Below are 19,281 nucleotides of genomic sequence, written 5' to 3'. Positions count from 1 at the left end.
TTCTCGAATGGTGATGAGTAAAAGAGAGCCAAATGGAAGGGGAAGGGGCAGGAGGAGTGCTCCCTACTGAGAGGCCCCTATCCACAAAGTTCTGGAGATAAGAGAAAGCATGGCACATTTGAAGAAATGGAGAAAATCCTTTAGGGTTTCAAACAGAGTTGGGAGGGAAAAAGCTAAAAATGAGGCTGGAGAGGAAGGCAATGCCTCTAGTGATAAGGGAGATTCTTATACCAAATACTCAGCAGGGGTCTGGGCCTTACTGGGCAGCTAGACAGATCAAAAGGCAGTCCCTTAGACATGGCACCTTGCTCTGTACCTACCAATCTCTTTAAGGATATAAACCACAATCTGGTTTATACATTACGTTGATGATTATAATACTTTGATAATTAACAAAGGTATATCTGGATGCAGTGTTATAATACGGCTTTTAGTAAAAAGTACTTGAAGGCAAAATGAATAATTAGATTAAAAAATGAAGCCACAAGGAAATGATAGCTGAAATTTAAGCCACAAGGAAATGATAGCTGAAATTTCTGTGCATATATTTAAAATTTACATCTTACATTGAACTGCAGTGATCTAGGTGCCTTCAGCTGCCCTCTCCTTAGATTTAATAAGGTGTAGATAGCTTCACAGATCACCTTATATTATAATAAAGGAAGTATAACCAGAGCATTTTTGACTACATTTGTTAATTTCTCCTCTCTGAAATAAGACAATGTAATCTTCAGGTATTTGGTTTACTAATATATCACAGATTCATCACCACCCCACCCAACTAATCATCAAATGAGTTTCGTAGCTAAGAACTGACTCATGTTCTATACCTGCCTTCTTAATGTATTGAGAAAATCCTTAAGCTCCATTAGGCTTTGGCCACATATGAGACATCCAAATCCAGATACTTTTGGGGACTAGACTGAAAAAATAAGTGAGTAAAGCAGACAGACTGCATATTAATCATTCTGTTGGCACATTAAACATAGAGAAATCATCCTTTACTTCCACAAAGATATTTGCAGGCCCAGGACAACCAGATTTTCTAAACCTTTTAGAGAAGGCTTGTACTGATATTTCCGTCTGTTATTTTCTGGATTTTTAATGTTTAGCAACAACTTTTAAAAAAAGATTTGTAAGTCTTAGATTGGCTGGAGAAAAATCAGTAAGGGCAGATTTCAGCCGAAGAACCTCCACTTCTCTTTACCTTCTCTGGAAACAATATATATTGCCATCTTCCAGCCACCATTCTCAAGGTTCAGAGGGAGTTTAAAGATCTCCTAATTTAACTGTTGGTTGATATTTGTGTTCTTTCTACAATATCCAGCCTCCTCTTGAACACCTCTTTGGACACAAAATTCATTCATTACTCTCTGGAGCAGCCTTCAGATAACTGACTGCCTCTGGCATTTACCTAGTACAGCCACCATTCATTCGCAGTGGCGAACACCAGCCCTGTGAGATAGAAAGAGGTTCAAATGCAGGAGTCACAGCTACCTGCTCAAAAACTCAAAGCAAAACACTGAACTGATTCCAAACTAGAGTCTTCATAACTTAATAGAATATTTAAAAAGGAATAATTATTTCCAGGAATCTGTTATATGGATATTTTTGCATTAATGCGCAAAGATGGATGAACAAGGAAAATCAGTGCAGCTCATTTGTAATCATGAAAACCTGGAAACAATTCAAATATCTATAATAGTATAAAATAACATACAGTAAAATATATGAGATCAACCTATATATACTGACATGGAACTCTTTTCAAAATATATTGTTTAATGAAAAAAGCAAGTAACAAAGTAAACAGTATTTCTTCATTTATGTAAAGTCCATGTATCTATGTGTATATAAACATTATTTATACACAGAAGGAAATGTCTGAAAGCCAATTGTCATCAGTTGTTTTCTCTGAAGATTAGACTGGGGCTGGAAATGGGAGGAAGGAGTAAGAACTGCACTTTTGTTTCTACATACTTTTGCATTGTTTGAGTTTTTTCAATGAAGACATTTTCATACGTGACTTGTTTTATATGTAAGAAAATAATTTTTTAAATAGGTACCATTTAGTCTAGAAAGCACCTACAAGATGCCTGATTGGTAAACCTTGTGAAGACAAGAGAAAAATGAAAGATTTTGTGTATGAACTTTAGTTTCAACTGCAAACTATTTTTCTGCTTTCTCAATGACACTATTTTGTCCTGTGTGTCATGTTACCACTCCCTGTGTTCAGATGACTGTGTTTGTGAATTATATAACAATATTAATTGTGCTATTGCCAGAGAGGGCTGTGACTAATGAGGTATATACTCATTAGAATGCACTTTACCAGAACACACAGTTGTGGATAAGCCAACAAAAGGTTGAGCGCAAGTTGTGAACTTCTCCTTACCTTTCCTGAAAACAACATGAATTGTCATCTTCCAGTCGCCATTCTCAAAGTTCAAAGGGAGTTCAAAGATCTCAGCCTCTTTGCCCTGTACTTGAGAAAGGGAAGAATAATGGAATCACGAAAGTCCCCAGGTAATGTATGTAATTTTTTCATAATGCATCACCCAGATCAATGCTGAGATCTAGAAAGAGATGACCATAGGTTGTGATAATGCCCTGCCACCTCCACATCTATCCTCAACTCTGCTGCAAGTCTGGCCATAGCACGCCCTGCTCAAAACCCTTCAAAGGCTTCTTATCGCCTTTTGGATAATGCCCAAGCTCAAGAGCAAATGAGGCCCTCTACGATCTGGCTCTACTCTTTCACATTTTTACCTCTTCCTTGCTCCCTCTTAATACTCTGGTGGTATTGGACTGGTGATATTTCCTAAACTCATACCATAATGATCCTCACCTCTTTTCTCCAATTCCTGTTGTTGCCCTGGTCACAGATACCTTCCATCACCCCAAACATATCTCTACCACCATAGCCTTGGACAACTCCTGCTCTTTGTTATTTGTCTTTATTCTTTCTGCACAGTGGCTTTTCCTGGGGATCATTGTCTTCATTCCTCTTTGCCCATACCTATCCGTACATACACATGTTGAAATGATTACTACAGTCAAGGCAATTAACATATCCATCATCTCACCCTTCCCTAATTGGTGTGTGGGTATATGGTAAGAGTACCAAAAATCTACTCTCTTAGCAAATTTCTAGTATACAATGATATCCGCAAGAGGCAGGCAAATGCCTAGACAGACGGGGGCAGGTCCCTGGTGAAACCCCACCTTCAAGCCAAAGACAGTTTAAAGCCTGAAAGCCAAGCTACAAGTCAAATCCACAGCCTGGATTGAGAACCTCTCTTCCCATTTGGTGCACTTTCCTCTGAATGATCCCTACCCTTCACCTATTTTACATATACCTGCCCTTCCCTAATTGGTTTTTTACACTGCCATGCCCACTGAGTTGTGCCTTTGTTTTAACCTTTTTTCCATACTCACAAACCAATCACCACTCCCCCATTCTGAGCCCATAAAAGCCCCAGACCCAGCCACACCAAAGGGGAGACCACCTGACTTCATGTGGTGGACCACCCTCATGGCCCCTCTTTGCTGAGAGCTGTTCTGTCACTTAATAAAGTTCTTCTCTGCCCTTCTCATCCTTCAATTGTCAATGTAACCTCACTTCTCTTGGATGCAGGACAAGAACACAAGAATTGCTGAACACAGGTATGAGCTGTAACACAGGTGGGCTGGGGCACTCCTGGGCCAGTCATGGGGTGAGCTAGTGTGCAAATGGGCAGAGTACCTCCTGCAGTAGGCCTGGGGCCAAGTGAAGCCCAGTTTGGGGCATCGCCAGCCAGACACTTCCAGCTGGCAAAAGTGAGAGGACAATCCTGTATCAGCAATACTATTAACTATAGTCCACATGCTGTACGTCAGACCTTTAGATTTATTCATCTGACAAAACTGCAACTTTGTTTCTTTTTATCTACATCTCCTAATCTCCCCCTACCTCTGGTAACCACCTTTCTACTCTGTTTGTGTGTATTCAGCATTTTTAAAGATGCTGCATATAAGAAAGATGTGGAGTACTTTTTTTTCTGTGGCTTATTTCACTTAGCATAATGTCCTCTAGGATCATCATGTTGCAAATGGCAAGATCTCCTTCCTTTCTAAGGCTGAATAATATTCGTGTGTGTGTGTGTGTGTGTGTGTGTAGAAACCAGCCCTTTCGAAAGATTCCATGCCTGATTTCAACCAACTGCCTGACTGATAAGAGATCACTGATGACCACGGAGTGGTTCTGGCCAGTCTGCAGAGAATGCAGAGTGAGGATTTTGTGTCCTCTGCTTCACCTTTTGACATCAGAGGGCCAAAAATGCCACCCTTGGGTCATGCTAATCCTACCATTTTTTGAACATGGGTCCCATGAAGGAAGATGAAGCTCAGTTGTGCACATAAATGTTTCTCATTTCATGAATACTCGTGATTCCTCCTATAGCATATTGAATTTGCCAATTTAGCCACCCTGCTCAACATAAATTCATGTTCCCTTTGCCCCACCTCCACACTCCCTCCCCCCAAAAGTGCCTGCTTCTAGCTTCTGGCCAGAGGCCATGCTTCCCAGCTCGTCAGAAGGGCCACCCTTCAGGCTATAATCATTTATGAGAAATAAAGCTCTCCTTCACAAATTTATGAACCTTGCCATTCTTCAACTGACACTAGTATATCACGATCCACCAAGCTTAAAATCTTACAAATAACCTTTATTGTCTCTGTCTCCTTAGCTATTTGTAGTTATTAGGTCACCAAGATCTGAAAATAGACACATCTATGGGAATAGAAGAGGCAAGGTCAAACCACAAGATATCTATATTCTTCCTGAATTCCTCCCTATGTGAGCATGTAAGCACACGCACTCGTGCACATGCATGCACACACACACTCAGATTTGAACATGAAATACATTGGGCTTAAAGTAAGTTACTCCTGTTGGCAACTTGTTCTTGTTCCCACTTTAAAGTAAGACTCGGCTATTCCCTAAAAGTACATCCGATTCTATGAAATGTTAGCAAATCATTCCAATTTTTCTATAGGAAGACAAAGGAATACACCTGACACCAAAAGACAACAAAAACATTAATAAAAAATCCTCATTAGATCTCTGTTTCCTCTCAAAGTTCTTCTCAGATGACTTGTCACCCTCACCCTTTTATCAACCCTTCCTCCCCAGAGCTTCTCCATCCTTGGTTCCAAACTAACTGCCTATTCAGAGCAAGGTCAAAGAATTATTTTATGGCCTATTTCAGGGAAGAAAGACAGCAAGAAAGTCAAGGAGTACTTTCTGCTTGTGCTGTTTTCTCAAATGCCAAGCTGTCATATTTTGAAGCAATGTATCCTCAATCCCATCACCACCAAGCTTCCACTCTTTTCTCATTAGAACAATTCAGTTACCTCTGGCTTTTCCAACTCAGTACCCTAACATCTATTATCTCAGTTAACAAAGGATTATCCTTTGAAAACATCTGGGAATGGTCCACACAACTACTTTTCCTCGTGTGTTATAATTGTTTGTCCTGTGACAGGTACATCCAGTACAGGCTTGAAAGGTAAAAGAAGCCATAAAGAAGCATCTGCAATCAGAAAGAGGTTGTAGAAAAGAAGAAAAAGTCAGTTATTTTGCTTTCTCTACAGTTAGAGCCAAGAAAACTATATTTAGAAAATTGGATTTTATTCTAAAATTTGGAGATTTTTCCATCTCTTCTCTGGATAGATTATAATTCTATACCCCTATCTCAAAACTTTTAACATATGCAGAATAACAGGTATTTGCATTCCTTTTAAATATCTGGTTGTGACAAAGGTTGTTGTTGATCAGACTCCCTGTTTCACTCTTACATATTATAATGGTTTTGTTTTATAAATGTGTTACACACAACAAAAATGTGATCGCTTCAAAATATTTATAAAATATTGAGGAAATTCAGGACGTACCACCCCAATATAACTGTAGGAGACCAGAATATGCTACCTTAAGAATGCCTCTTTGGCACAAAAATTATTTAAAGTTGATTATTTTGAGAAACAGCAGACACAAGAGAAGCTTTGAAAACGGAAGTTATTCTTTTGTAAGGAAAATTTATATCTATAAAGGAAATCTTCATTTGTAAGGGTATCTCTCTCTCTGTACCAGGAAGAGAAGGATTACTTAATCATTAGAAATTCTTATCAGTGGAAAAGTCATCAGCAAAAATCTGCATAATAAACCTTGTTCTTGTTTAACAGGCTTTTCCTGGCATAATTTTTTTCTTGTCATAACTGAGTCTCTCTCACATACTTCTTTGTATCAGGGAACCATGGTATTTAAGCTCAAAGTCAAAGCCACCTGTTTCAGATCTACTCCAGAGAACTGCTCATTTTTCCCTGAAAATGTATAGATAAGATATACATGCGATTAAACTTCTGTTTGTTTTTCTCTTATTAATCTGTCTTTTATTACAAAGGTCTGTCCCAACTAAGAACTCATGCAGGGTAGAGAGAAAATCATGTTTCTTCACCTACAGCTCATTAAATGACTCAAAACAATGTTTAAATAGGAAACCAATGGGGTGCGTAAGCAGGGAAGTAGCAAAAATTGATTTAACAGTATAGGAAAATACTTTTACCTTCAAGGCAGAGAATTTATTATAAATGGGAAAGACTACAAACAAGAACACCAGTTGAAAAGCCACTGCAACAATCTAGGCCTGATTTCAATAATTCAGAATTTATGACAATTTTGACAAGAACATGGCTGAAGTGTCCCTTTATTTTATCTATAAAAGGGATATTTCATGAACACTTAGCACTATAAACAAAATTGTAAGAGAAAGCTTAAACTATTATACAACACAAAATATTTTAAATACCGTGGAAGCAATCACATTCCAATTAATGTACTAGTTATAAACAACTATTACTTGCTTTTGAAAGTATGTTCTTGAAAGACTTTCACTGGGCAGGAACTTGTTCAGTAGTTCAAGTATGTGCAATACCTGGCACACAATATGTACTCAATAAATATTTACTAAATAAATCCATACACTCATCATTTCTTTAAAAATAGCACCCCATTCAGATATCACACCAATTTACTGGCTTTACCACCTCCACCTAGCACCCTGCCTCCAGTTACCATGGAAAAAAAGTCTTTTATCCATAACATATTCTCATAGAATATGAGCTACAATCCTAGTATATAAATATTTTAAAATAGACCAGAAATTATCTTTGACTTATAAAATTAAACAACATAATTTTAAATCACACAAAATATAGTAGGATTAAAAGTTATGAATGTATCTGCAGAGAAGCAAGCCAGCAAAAATTCAAGTTGTTTGTTTTCCTAAACATTAGTCATATTGGAAATGTGTTGTGTTAAAAGACAAAATTACAACAAATCTAGTTTTACAGACGTTAATTGGCCTTTATTTGTGACTTTAGAATTGAGCAGCAGTTCAGTCCAAAAATGGCTCAGAATGTTCCACCCCACCAAATGTGTAGGTTATATTTATAACTAGAGAAAAGGAAGTGACATACAGAAAACTACACTGAGGTACAGAGATAGCCCAATTGGTTATAGCTCACATCTGTCTTTTTTGAACAAGGTTTGAAGAATTGGCCGTCTGTGATTGGCTGAGATTCTGTTCCGAAGTTAGGTTTTCAGTTTGTTTAAGTGCTGAGTTGGGCTGCATTTAGGAACTCACACATAGGCCTCCTTGGGCCCACTTTTAGTTTGTTTTAACAGTTGTTCATGTGATTTAAAGGATTTGATTAAACACAGTAAAGAACTTCCTGGTGGTGAGGACAGCTAAAAGAATGAGTGATAAAGAGAAATTCAGCATCTCCCTAAGAAGCTTTATAAACATACTAACTGCTTATAAGTCTCAGTAAATTTCTGTGTAAAATTCATAATGTCATGGGTATAGTTTAAGCTAAAATTTACTTCTGCTAACTATAACTTCTGTTTTTAAGTTTGCAGAGTAAATAAATTAAGTGAACAATATTTCAATGGGGGAACTTAGACTACTGAAGAAAATAAAATGCAATCGGGTACTATTTTAACATAAAATCCATACAATTAAGAAATATAACAATTATAAATAATTACTTCTTTGCAAAGAAAGTGCTCCCGAAGGTCCTCACCACACCTGAAAGTAATCATACTGCATTTATTTTTAAATAAATCATTATTCAAAGCTTTCACTAATTTTCACTGACATCCTAAAAGGTAAATACTAGTCAGTCTCTTTACATTTTGTTTGTTTGTTTGAGATGGACTCTTGCTCAGTTGCCTAGGCTGGAGTGTAGTGGTGTAATCTCAGGTCACTGCAACTTCCACCTCCCAGGTTCAAAAGAGTCTCCTGCCTCAGCCTCCCAAGTAGCTAGGACTACAGGCGCACACCACCACACTGGGCAAAATTTTATATTTTTAGTAGAGACAGTGTTTCACCATGCAGGCCAGGCTGATCTTGAACTCCTGGCCTCAAGTGATCCTCCCACCTCGGCCTCCCAAAGTGCTGGGATTATAGGCATGAGCCACCACACCTGGATAATTTTTGTATTTTTAGTAGAAACAGGGTTTCTCTATGTTGGCCATACTGGAGTCTCTTTACAGTAAATTCAAAAAGTATCATAAAATAAAACTAGTTTACATTAGAAACTGTAAAAAAGCATGTAAGCAAGTCAGACTACCGGCTACTAGAAAGTAATTTCAAATACTAGCTATTTAAAGTACCAGGCACCATTGAAAAGGATTGATGCAATATAAAGAGACAGGTGAGATTTAAAAGGATAGACTACATTTTAAAAGTTGATCTTTGAAATGCATAGCTCTGAGTGAGAAAAGAAAAGGCAAAAAGAAGGAAGACAAGCCCTGTGGCAATTTGGCAGTGAAGGGAGAAAGAAGAAAAAAAGGAAGAAAAAAATTAGGGTCCTATAAGACAAAAAAAAGAACCATAAAATTGGAGGATTCAAAACCCTTCCCCAATCATCATCATTAAAACAAACAAAAGGAAAACTGTTAAATGTCTGAACTTTTCTACTTTTTCAGAAGAGGGCACCACTAAATAAGGAAACTAGTAAAATATCCTAATTTCATAAAAACAAATAAGATAAAGATAAGCTATGTCCAGAGAGATAGGAGAGAGAGACGAAAACAAGAAAAGAAGGAAGGAAGGAAGCAAGGAAGGAAGGAAGCAAGGAAGGAAGGAAGAAGGAGGAAGGAAGAAGGAGGGAGGGAGGGAGGGAGGGAGGGAGGGAGGGAGGGGAGGGGAAGGGATGGGAGGGGAGGGAGGAAGGAATCAAAAAGTTTTCTAGAGATCCACTGGGAGAATTCTGTTTATACCTCATTGGTCAAAATGGAGATTGCATGGTGACTTCTAAGTACAAGGGCATCTGAAATAATGATAAATAATTTTTCCCAGCCTATAGTGGAAGGTAAAAAGAGAAAACTGAACTTGGCAACTTTTGGGTAACCAATAAACAGTATGTGTCATACCTCTTCTGTAACTGAAATATATTACTTCCATGATCACACTTTATTAGTAATTCAGCTAAATGTAAAAGTATAAGCTGAAAATGATACTACCTTAGACTTTTAAAGTCATTGCCCCATTGCCTTTGAGCTTCGGTATTGTTAAAAGCCCATTGTTCATTCTACTTCCTGTCCTTTATATGTGACTTGTATTTCCTTTTCTGAAAGGTTGTGGAATCTCTATCTCTGGGGTTCTGAAATTTCATGGTGAAGTGCCCTGGTTTTGAGTCCTTTTTATATTATCAGGTCTGGAACTTTACCAGTTCAATTTCCACAAAGATCAAACCTCCAGTCTCCATCCAGGATGAAAGAAGGTCAGTCTCATAGTTGTTTGCAGAATGGGAATGAGAAATATCCATTTCATAAACAGACTTTCAACGAATTCCTCTGTTATGTCCTATTACCAACATCTTCGCAGTTCCTGATGCCTCCAATCACCCACTAAGCTATCTTAAAATCATCTGGCATGCATTCACTTTTTTCATGTTAGCATCCCATTTGCAAGCCCTTGGTGTTAGCGTTCTCTTTTCTGATAATTCGTCAACTCACTTCTCATCTTCAAATAGTGTGTTGACATTTCTTCTCACTGTAATCTCAATCTCTTACCTCATTTATCCTCTAAGTTTATGCCTTTTAAAATACTCTTTCGTGAGGTTTCAAGAGGAAGCAGAGGAAAATGTGTGCTCAGTCCACCATATTTAATCTGAAGTTCTCTCAATTTCAGCTGTAAAGAATGAATTGATAGGGGCAAAGCTAGAAGTGGTTGGAGTGGGAAGGTGGTGGTGGGTCAAGACTGAGGAGGAGACAATCAAGACTTTTAGTAGAAGTGGTGAGTATCTGAACCGTGATAGTAGCAGGAAAAAGAGAGATAAGAGGACAAATTTGAGACAAACTAAATTGATAGAAGCAACTGGAGTTGATAAGTGTTGTAAAGAAGTCCAAGAGGTACAGCACATAAGAGGAATTTCTGTAGGTTGCATTTCAATAGTAGCAACAGTGAGCTTTAACTCCTTGCTGGGGTAATCAGAAAAAAATGGGTGAAATTTGATAGATGGAGATGGAGGCAGGGCATTCTAAGTTAGATGATTAATCATGAGCATTTATTTGTAACAAGTGTTTTGTGAAGACTAGAATTTAGAATGTTCTGAAATTGAAAAACTTTTATTTTGACAAGCACAAGTAGTGTGTGTCTTCCTGAGTGGGGAACTGTGATTTGCCTTTTGGGCATATCTTCCCTTTGTTCCCTTTGTTCGTTCCTCTATCATTTCAGTAATGACCATGTAAGACAAGTGCTCAGACATTTTACTTAGGCAAGCCTGAAATCAGAGAATCAACCCAAATGTCGATGCTTTATTGATCATGGGCTAACAACAAGTGTTGTGTTTGTGCTATTGTTTTAACAGTTATATGTTCTCATGATTCAAAAAAAATTTCAGTGAAAAAATCTTACTTTCACTTCCAGCCTCTATCTGCCTAAACACTGCCCTCTTCTTTTCAGTTCCCACCCCCTGATCCTCTCAAGTGTCCAGTCTTACTAATTTCTTGAATATTTTTCAGAATTTATGCAGATATGAGAAAAATAAATTGTATTTTCCTTTTTACACAAAGCATAGCATTGTGTATAAGCCGTTCTGTATCTTACTTATTTAATAATATACCTTGACAACTAATATTTAGAGAGCTGTGTCATTCTTTTCAAAGCTACATGTTATTCAATCATAGAGATGTACCATAAGATATGGAACCAATATTCTACTGATGGACATTTTGTTAGTTTTTGGAGGGTTGATGGAAAATTCCCCTCTGCTCTCTGAAGATTTACTAAAAATCTACTGACAAAAGGCATATTAATAGAAGAAAATGTACACAAATTTATTAACTTCCACAGGAGTTGGGGTAAAAATCATATAATGATTATCCCAGCATGCAATGGGGTACAGATGCTTATATACCCCTTCCTTAGGTGACAGGGAGATGAGAAAGTGTGGATGATTTTGGGGTGACTATGAAATGATCTCTAGGGGACCCAATGGGCTTGAAGAACATACAATGGCCTGGAATAAAGTATGTCGGGCCCGCAGCACAATGGCTTATGACAAATCTGTCTAGGTGTGTTGACAGAATTCTTTCTTCCTGCAGTATGAGTTCAGTTAATGAAAACTCAGGGAAGGTACCAAAGGTAATTGATTTCTTCTTTGGCAAGTCTAGACTTTAGGCAAATAAGGGAACTGCAGAGAACAACTTCACCCTGTTTTTTGGGAGAGGTTTGGGGGATACATAGGATTGAGATACAGGAAGGTCAGAGAGATCCTGAGTCATCTTCTTCAGTTCAGCATGTTAAAGTGCCATATTTGGGGGTATTGGTTTCTAAGTCCCAACATTTTCAATCTTATTATTTTGCTTCAGTGAATAACCTTACACATGAACCAGTTCACACAACATTCAACTGTATTTGTAAAAAGCAAATATTTTGTTAAGAAATAAAAATTGAGTGTTTTAGCAAAACTATAATCATGCAGACCCAGTAAAATGTTTAGCCTTGTTTTTCTGTTTCTTCATAAATCTGGAGCTAGACCAATGTATGCTTAAAACCAGTTTTTGAGTAATTTCTGTGAGTTTGTGTTTACTTATAATTTAACTTCCAGGATACTAAAGTAGAATTGAGAACACAGCTAAAGAAATATGCAGGAAGTCCTCTGAGAGAAGAATGGGGTAGAATGATATTGGCCTCAGCAGCACAATATGCCCCAGCTGTTGGAGTCACCCACATGGTGTTGAGGCTTTCTAACTCCAACTTTGGGATATCTCTACTGTCATTCTAACAGTCTACCAGTTTTTTGTTTTGCTTCACTTTGTTTTGTAGAGATGGGGTCTCACTATGTTGCCCAGGGTGGTCTCAAACTCCTGAACTCAAGCAATCCTCCTGCTTAAGCCTCCCAAACTGCTAGAATTACAGGCATGAGCCACTGTGCCTGGTGTACTGTCATTCTATTATATTCTCATCCTATTAACCTATTATGTTCTGCCCTGACCACAGAGACCAAAGATATTCTTCTTTATAAGAATGGATTTTCCTTGAAGAATATTAAATTCTCATTATCAGCTGAATGGAGAATGGGATAATCCTCAGGCAGCACATGAGGTGGACATTGGTGAACTTGGTCTCTGCGTTTTGCAGGCAATTTGGCCTTCACTTCAAGGTTAGTGCCTCCTAGAAGCTAAGCAAAAAGTTGGTGAGAGACTCTAAGGTCTAATTTAAGTATATGGGCTATAAGAGAAGCCAGTTCTGGGCTGGGCACCGTGGCTCATGCCTGTAATCCCAGCACTTTGGGAGACCGAGGCAGGTGGATCACCTGAGGTCAGGAGTTTGAGACCAGCCTGGCCTACATGGTGAAACCTGCCTCTACTAAAAATACAAAAATTAGCTGGGAGTGGTGGCATGTGCCTGTAATTCCAGCTACTCAGGAGGCTGAGGCAGGAGAATCACTTGAACCTGGGAGGCCAAGGTTGCAGTGAGCTGAGTTCATGCCTTTGCACTCCAGCCTGGGTGACAGAGAAAGACTCCAACTCAAAAAAAAAAAAAAAAAAAAGCAGCTCTGGCCAGGCACAGTGACTCACGCCTGTAATCCCAACACTGAAGCAGAAGGGTTGCTTGAGACCAGGAGTTCAAGACCAGCCTGGGCAACATGGGGAGACCTTGTATCTACAAATAATTTTTTTTTAATTAGCCAGGCAGGGTGGCATGTGCCTGTGGTCCCAGCTACTGAGGAAGCTGAGGTTGGAGGATCACTTGAGCCTAGGAGGTCGAGGCTGCAATAAGTTGTGATGGCTCCACTGTACTCCAGCCTAGGCGACAGAATGAGTCTTGTCTCCAAAATAAAAAAAAAGAGAGAGAGAGAAGCCATTCTACCAATTATTGTATCAACTGTAAGTTACTCTCTGATTGTACTGCTATCTCCAAGTTTTTCTTGATTCATAGCATTGACTAGTAATCAAGGAAATGCAACTTAAAACCACAATAAAATATATTTTCACATCTTAAAATCAGCAAATAAATTATAAAAGCCTGACAATATCATGTATCAGATAGAATGAGGAACAAAAAGAATCCTTCACTGTTGCAGGGAGCATAAATTGGTACTAACATTTTAGAAAACAATTTATCACCATCTAGTAATGTTGAAAATATGCATATTCAACAATCTAGCCATTCCACAGCTGGGCATGTACTCTGGAGAAACTCTTGAATGGGTGTACAAGTAAACAAGCACAAGAATGTTTTTGTATTGTTTGTATTAGAAAAAATGGAAAGAATATAAATATCAATGGGAAAGAGCTAAATGAATTATATCTATGTAAGAGAGTTTTTCACATAATAAGAATAAAATAAAGTTGCTTAAATTAGAAAATAGATCTCACAAAAACAACAATGAGCAAAAAAGCAAGCTGAACAATACATATGCCTCAATAAATTGTTGTAATAATATAATGTCTTGATTCATACATAGGACTTTGAATTTTCCTCTGTTAATTAGAACTAATTCTGGAGGCAAATACTCCTGCTCCCTATCCCCATGCTGGGAGGTGATGGGTGGAAGCATGAAGGAAGAAAAATAATCCCGGCTGTTACATAAGCTCTCATTTATTTAATTACTTGGATTAACATCCCACAACCTACTTGTCTTCCAACAGTGATTAAGAGCATGTAGTGCATAGATGGCCTAGATTTAAAACCCTCCTCCTTGTGTTTTCAGCATTTTACTTAATTATTCTGGGTATCAACTTTCTCCCTCAAAAAATGCAGCTAACAAGATTTACTTTTCATAAGATTGTGATAACAAGCAACTTAATCTACGTAAAACTTAGTGCCTGGTAAATAATAAGTACTACATAAATGGTAGAGGTTATGGAGCCTCTCACAGTTTCTACTGATAAGAATACCTCCCATCTCTGCTCCAGGCTTCTCTCATCCGTTCTAGGGTACGGTTTCTCCTCTGGTTTGTCAAGATGCCCCCATGCAAATTCCATGTTTCAGAAACGTTGTTGATATCTAGTCCACGGGTTGGTGAAGACATCTTAGATATGATACCAAAAGCACAAAGAAAATAAAAACAATAAAATGTACTTTATCAAAATTAAAACTTTTGTACTTCAGAGGAAACCATCAAGAAAGTTAAAAGACAATTTCTCAAAAAACAGAAAATATTTGCAAATCATTTATCTGATAAGAGAATTGTATCTAGAATATATAAAGAATTCTCACAGCACAACAGGAAGATGAAATGGACAAAGGATCTAAATAGACATTTCTCCAAAGAAGATATACAAATGGCCAACAGGTATATTAAAAGATGGTCAGTATCATTAGCCAGATGGTAAATAATAGGAAAATGTAAACAAAACCACAATGAGACACCACCTCACATCCACTAGAAGGGATATAACTGAAAAGAAGAGTTGGAGAGGATATGAGGAAATTGGATCACTCCTACATTGCTGGTGAGAATAAAAAATGTTAAATGTGCTTTATAAACAGTTTGGCAGTTACTCAAAATGCCAAAGATAGAATTACCATATGACCCAGCAATCCCACTAAACATATACCCAAGATAAATGAAAACATATGTCCATACAAAAACTTCATATGAATTTAGATAGAATTTAGATAAAAGCATTATTCATGACAGCCAGAAAGTAGAAACAACCCAAATGTCTATCAACCGGTGACTGGATGAATAAAATATGATATTCATACAATAAAATACTATTGAACAATAAAAACAGAAGGAACCACTGATACATGCTGTACTATGTGTAAACCTTGGAAACATTACACTGAGAGAATCCAGTCTTAAAAAATCCTATGATTTCATTTATATACAATTTCAGAATAGGCAAATCTATAGAAATGGAAAGTAAATTGGTGGTTGCCAAGGGCTGGGAGTGAGGGGAGCTTGAAGCAAAATGGAGAGAGACTGCTGACAGATACAGGAGTTTTTTTGGGGGAGGGGGAGGGGGTGGTGATGAAAATGTTCTAATGTTGATTGTGGTGATAATTGTACAACCTGTGAATATACTCCAAACCATTGAATTTTACATTTCAAATTGATGTAGTTTATAGTATATGAATTCCATCACAAAACTGCTTTTTAAAAATCTGATGCGCAGAACACTTCCCTTTATCAGGGCTGTCATGGATTTAGTTCTTTTGTATAACTTTCTTACCATTTTAATGAGATCTTTGAAAGGGGTAGCAAATGTGCTTGCTCAGTCCACTCTTGATTCAGAAGCTTTGGAGGGATTATTTTTAAAAAGAACTGCCCCCAAAAATATAGACGACACACAGAGTTATGGAACTATATATGTCACACAGGAAATGCAGATGAGTTCATACCAAAAAAAAAAAGTTGAATCATAGGTGAGGGAAAAGAAAACCAGTTTGGTTTGTTATTTCTCTAAGGTATAAGGCAACTTAATGAGAGAACTTGTTGGTTTGTTATTTCTTTAAGGTGTAAGGCAACTTAATGAAAGAACTTCTCCTCACAACTCTGTGCTTCTCAAAAAGTACAACGTGGTTTTAAGGAGTTTTCTGTTGAAATATGTAACAGAAAGTTAAAAACAAAGGAGGAGATACCAGGGCTGATATGTATATTGTTCTTATGATAATATACACAATTAAGGGAGCTTGGACTCATCCAAGAATGGTTCAGGGGGGTGACTATGGGACCTCTAACCATGTAGAGGGCTGAATGGGGCCAACACCCTCTTATTCTCCTATAGTAACCGGAGTACTTTCAAATCCAAATACTTCTCAGCATTTTTATGCCTATCTTAAAACTTTAATTGATGATAAGATTTCACATCTCAGACCCTAGGCTCTTGCAGTTAGTGACATTACTCCTCTTTCATGTGCTGCCTGAATTCCTCTCTTATCCACTAACAAGTGGTCATCTAACCTCTGTTTGATATTTACAGTGATAGGGAGTTCACTACTTTACAAAACAACTCACTCTATATTTCTACAGCACAGTTGGCTAGAAAGTTCTTTCTCATATTGAGACAAACTCAGTTTTTCTGTATCAGACATATGTAATCCTAGAAAGACTTTTGTTTCTACCCAAAATAGGCTTGTATGACCTTTTCCGTATAGGAACCTTCTTGAAGGCAATTATCATGGATTTTTCAATATCTCCTCTAGGCTAAGCATCAGAAGTTTCTTCAGTGGCCCCTTATGTAACATGGCTTTAAGAAGTTCATTGCCATCTTGGTTATTCTTAAATTCTCTGGTAGCTAAGCCAGGCTTATTTCCACAGGCATGAAAGATGGATGGGTGGTAAGGCCTATGGTCCTGAACTAGTAAATGAATTAACATATGTGAAAGTATTTTTACAACTTAAAACACTTTGTAAACATAAGATACTATTAAAACATATCTACTTCATAGACGGCAACTTGGCAAAGCATATTAGAAACTTGCAACTCAAAATATGATCTAAGGATATACCTGGCATCACTTGGAAGCTTGCAAGAAACAATTTCAGGCCCACCTCATATCCATTAAATCCCACCTGCATTTTGACAAGATCTGCAAGTGTTTCATTTGCACATTAAAGTCTGAGGAGCTCTGTAAACTTAAAAATATGCAAACACTTTCACTAAGCAATCCTTGTTTTCAGGTATTTATACTGAGAAAATGATTAGGTTAAGTACACAGCATTTTTATAACAGCAAAAGCTTACAAAGAACTTAAAGTTCCGCTAATAGAAAACTGGCCAAGGTGCTTTACGGTTCATCCATGGATACACAATTCGCCAGCCAAGGCTAACTCTATAAAGCAAGCTGGTTCTTCTCTGCTGGTACTGGTACCTAGAAGATGCCTGCTCCTCAGCTGATGCATGCCGCTGTGAACACAGATGTATGTTTAGTTGACGCAAAAGGGCATTAATATCCCCACATCAGTTATCCCTGGAGGATAACTAAGCCATCTGCCTCGATCATCTTTTAAGGGTTCAGTCAGTTTAAAAATTTGCTTCTATACCTAGGTATTCTCTTTTCTCTCTATGTTGGTCAGGTACAATTATTTTTAACAGAGCTTCCATCAATATCATAACTAGAGAAGACACTGCAAAGATAAAATTGGAGAATTGTTAACAGGCTGTTTACAAAATGTATACCCGACTATCAATGAAGTGGCTTGATTTTTTTTTTTAATTTTTCTTTTGTATCCTTTTATTTACTTATTTTTTAGAGACAGGGTCTCACTGTTACCCAGGCTGGTGTACAATGGCACAATCATAGCTCACTGTAGTCTCGACCTCCAAGGCCTCAAGCAATCCCCCCACCTCAGCCTTCCAAGTAGCTGAGACTACAAGTGCATGCTGCCATGCCTGGCTGATTTTTTGTTTTTTGTGGAGATGAGGTCTCACTATGTTGCCCAGGCTGACCTTGAACTCCTAGGCTCAAGCAATACCCTACCCTGGCCTCCAAAGTGCTGGGATTACAGGCATGAGCCACTGTGCCTGGCCTTTTTTAACTGAGAAATGTGTTCAGCTCTTTTGTTTCTTAGTCATTGATCATCACTTTTGCTGTATCTGTTGTTAGTCTTGTCATAGAGTTGCTGCACTTATTACACAGAGAAGGCCTTTTATCACGACCAATTTATTTTAGGAAATTTCAGGGAAAATGTTTTTCTAGAACACCTTATTTGACATTATAGAACAACTCTTCGCTCTTGCAATCCAGACCTCCCTTTCCAGTTTTCTTTTTCTCCATAGTGGTCATCACCACTTATTTTATTGATGGGCTGTCTGGCTCCCTCAACTACAAAGTAAACTCCACAAGGGCAGAGAGTTTTGTCTCTTTTATTCATTGTTGCACCTGCATCACTTAGAAAGTTTCTGGCACCTAAGAAGTGTTCAGTAAATATTTATTGAATAAGTTTATGTAAAATGTCTCAGAGTCCTTAGAGAAACTGGTCTTTTGGGGTTGGAGAATAAAATTCTTTACCTCATCAGACTCTATCTAAAGTACACAAGGGCTTGCTAGTCTCCTAAGTTAGTCTGCTAATAAATGTTAACCCTAATAACTGAAATTGTTAGCAGAGGTAATTATCCAGTTCTATATCAAGGCAAAAAGAGAGCAGTGGATGGAAAGATCTTAGAAGTCCCACTAGGTTCATCCAAGCCACCATACACATAGGCAGAAAAATCAAAATAAGATATGAGTCTGGACAGTGTGAGCAATCTAGGAAAAGATGAACACAGTATGCTAGGACCCAGAAATCATCAACTGTATGAAAACTAAGCCAGAACACAAATGTGAATTTCTTAAGATCAGGGACATAATCTGTCTTGTTCATCTAGGCATGGTAATCTGCCAGAAATAGTGCTTAACTGTAAGAACTGAATATTTGTTAGATAATTAAACCATCAACTAAATGAGATTCATGCAACCATGAAAAATGCTGCTATAGGTATACAATATTGATCTACTAGAAAGTTAAAAAATCAAGTTGGAATTTAGACTGCTATTCCACTTTTGTTTGTATGTATGTATCTATAAAGAGGTGGAAGGATATGCCAAAATGTCAACAGCAGTTACCTCTGGGTGGTGAGATTAGGAGTAATCTTAACCTTCTTGTTATTTATCCCTATATGTTCATTTGTGAATGAATATTATATCATTATAAAAAGGATTTTTAAACTATCTGTATGTGTAAGAGTATATGTTGCTACTATGTAAGAGTATATGCTGTTACTGTAAAGACA

Source organism: Pongo pygmaeus, chromosome 1, assembly GCF_028885625.2.
Source record: "Pongo pygmaeus isolate AG05252 chromosome 1, NHGRI_mPonPyg2-v2.0_pri, whole genome shotgun sequence".
NCBI classification, from domain to species: domain Eukaryota; kingdom Metazoa; phylum Chordata; class Mammalia; order Primates; family Hominidae; genus Pongo; species Pongo pygmaeus.
The sequence above is the reverse complement of the archived record's forward strand: the minus strand, read 5'-3'. Positions refer to the sequence as shown.